The sequence below is a fragment of the Poecilia mexicana genome, unplaced genomic scaffold (genome assembly GCF_051168715.1).
Source record: "Poecilia mexicana isolate PSO_F unplaced genomic scaffold, ASM5116871v1 scaffold_5, whole genome shotgun sequence".
NCBI lineage: Eukaryota > Metazoa > Chordata > Actinopteri > Cyprinodontiformes > Poeciliidae > Poecilia > Poecilia mexicana.
Genome location: NW_028263374.1, coordinates 16,734,336 through 16,737,802, shown reverse-complemented (window position 1 = coordinate 16,737,802; position 3,467 = coordinate 16,734,336).

Sequence of the window (3,467 nt, the reverse complement as noted above, 5' to 3'; positions counted from 1 at the left end):
GGTTAGTAGATGAAATCATCATTTTAAAATCCCTTTTGAATCTACTCATCTTGTCTTTGAAAACGGAACAAATTTGTTGTTGAAGCAACAATAAAAATAACTTAGCCGAGCTGCTTGGCTGGTTGAATAAAAGCTGAAGTTTTTATTTGCAAGAAAAAAAAAAAATAAAAAAGATCAATTGATAAAAGTTTTTTCACATTTACAAAACTTGTCTCAGTGTTACACGTTGTTACTATGTTGTACTGCAGATAATATTTATTCTTTTTGTAGAGCAAATAATGTAGCCAGTTCTACTTAATTTTGAAGTCATTTCCAGATCCAAGTTGCGACTCAAAGGTAAATAGAAGTCAGCTCAAGTATTTCTGACTAGGAGTTTTTGATCGACCACCATGAAAAGCATTTGAAGTACCATTAATATTAAATGTACCACGAACCATGACTTTAAGCCATCAGATCAGATCAGTTCTGTCCCCTATGAGGAATAACTGGTGCCAGGTTTTTCCTTGTTTATCAATCATTTACTTCACAAACCAAGTGGTTCTAGAAGGTGATCCGTGTATTTTTAGGATTTATATGGCATTCACTTCTCCTTTCAAGCTCATCCGCAGCTTTATTTGTCCTTCTGCTGCCACATTCAGATAATCCACTGAGTCAATACAGTTAAACATATCTCCACTTTGTTGTTTGGACTTCAGATAAGGAGGTTTTAATTGCTTTGCAAACTTTACTACAGTTCACCTGAAGGTAGAAGATTGATTCAGTGCATTTCAAATGCATTTTTCCCACAGTGTTTTCAGGAGTATTTCAAATGTCTCTCTTTTAGTAATATGACACTGCAATAAAAATATTCTTCTTATAACTTACTTTAGTATAATTTAGTTTTACATGATAAGGAATCCCAATATTAAAAATGTCTGTTAGAAAGTTACCGGCTTGTTTTAGTCGCCCATTCTAGTGAGAAATCCACCTGCAAACTCGGAGAGACCAGCATCTCTATAAGTAAAAAAAAAACAACAAAAAAACATGTTGCATTGGAGACCAGGTCGTGCTGCATCTAATCTGTAAAGTTAAAGTAGAAGTTCTCTTTGCTGAAAGTAGGTTGTCACATTGCACCACTCTCAAAAAAAAAAAAGTGACGATCAAAACACGGAGCATGTCTTCATATCACCCCTGACCAGCTGTCGCCAAGTGATCTGCTCCAGCAGGTGGCCTGACCAAACATACAAGTTCACAGACATGCAACTTTAATCAGGTACACTGAACTGAATGACTTTTCTCATTAAATATTTATTAATTTTGCATTGAGAGCATTTTCAAAGATGTATTATTTTTCTAACAATGTTTTATCCTCAGTAAAATATTTTCTTCTTAGTTCTTATTCCTTTTATGACCTTAGGTACTGTAATTACACGTCCTATTTTAGTCCTCTTTTTAAATTTGATTGCACTTAATGAAACTAAAAAATGCATTAAGATTCAAAACTGTGTTCGTAATTATGTTTAAATAATTTCTTACATAATTACATGCAAAAATGAGTTATTAAATGTTGAATTCATAAAACAAAGATTAATTATTTCATATTTCCAGTGCTACATGCCAACATTATATTATTTAAGCTGTAACTTTGACTCTTCAAATTGATTGATTTGATTGGTTGACATGCACAGCAGTATAACTGCTGACCAATCAGATTGTCCATAACAGTATTAGCCCCTCCCAATGACTTCAACAAGTTAAACAGCAAAAATAATTATTATTTTTTTAACCAACAGAGATGGGGCACACTAAGAAAGTGATTGTTTCAAATCTCATCATTTTCACTACAACCTGGGTTCAGCCTGCATCTCTCCTCACCACAGCCAACCACTCCATATGACACTTATATCAACGATATCAAAAGATGATGAAAAATTAATTGGAAATGCTCCTTTTTTCATGCTAAGAAGCTGGCATATTACATACCTCACGGACAAACGTTAGCTATTGCGTAAAATTTGAAGCTTCAACACAGTCTATGCTTCAGGAAGTGATCATGTCTCAATAGCTGGGAGCCCAGATGTTCTGTATGCAGCAAATGGCGTAGTAGTTCAAGGAACTGTTTTATACCAGGCAACTCCAGGTGAGGTTGTCAGTGACCTGTAGCAGGAGACCATTTCCACCACTGTCTGCGCCTTCTGATGTCCACAGTCATCCCCTTGGTCTTTTTCACATTGCTGGCAGAGGCTGTTTTCATCTTTGAGATGTTCCGCCTCCTGCTTGTGGTCAGACTCGTCATTGTTTGCAAAGCATTTGCCCACAGATGTGTCATTTGCAAGCTTCCTTGCCAGGCAGCTCAAATATTTTGCTGAGCAGTCATGTGTGAAACCACTGGGGTTGCTGTAAAAAAAACAAAAAAACAAAACAAAAAAAAACCAGAAGTTAAAGTTTTCCAGTGGCCTAGTCAAAGCCCAGACCTTAATCTGACTGAGGTGCTGTGGCATAACCTAAAGGAGGCTCACGATTTGTCCAGAAGGTGGTACAACCAATTACTTTGGTTGACAGAGTTTCATGTGAACTCTGTCAACCAGAGTTGATTGATTGATTTAAAAAAACAAAACAAAAAACAAAAAACAAAAAAAACAAGAGTTTAAGAGAGAAAGTACTTTTCCTCTGCTCTGTTTATTATATTTAACTTCCCTTTCTGAATTTAAATACTGAAATGAAGCAACTTCCCAATGTTACAAGCACATGTTTTATTTAATCAGAGGGCGATTTAACAAGTCTGAGAACCAGAGCCATAAAGAGTGAATAGGAGCAGACCGTAAAGCAGGATGTTTACAGTACATCACAGTATGTCCAGATCTGGTTGCACTGGTCACGGACCCAACACTAAGCGCTAACGGGTTACTAAAATCTCTCCTGCGTGGACTGCGTGAGCAGACACGACTCAGCTGCCTGGTTTAAATCAGCAGCTGCGCTAATCTGGCCCGCTCATGGTCCTGCCACAGTGGAAAAGTACAGCGCGGAAGTGGCATGATTTCCAACCCTTTCAGGGACAAACTGTGTGTGTGACAACAAACCAGTTCAAGTGTAGTTACATCACAGAGGATCCCGCGGAAACCACAACTACTGTTCCCAGTGGCTCAAGCTGAGAGGAATACTGATCGGATTCTTGTGTTCCTGGAAGGAGCTTTGTGTGGGGAGGGGGCGCAAAAAGATGGAGGGGTAAGTGTTCACCGTCTATCCCCCCCGCGCTGCTTTAACCCCCCCAAAAATGTCACGCTTTTAAAAAATAATCTTTCAAGGGAAACTCCTGGTAATCCTGCAAGCTTTAGTCCAGCAATTAAACTTATTGAAGCTTCTGAGAAAAAAAAAAGATCAGCTGAGTAAGTAAACCAGTTTAACCAGGGAGTGAACAGTGCGCGATATAAAAGAGCCAGAGAGCCGCAGGGGCTTTTCAGTGATAGCTTCTCTCTCGATTCTTCAAC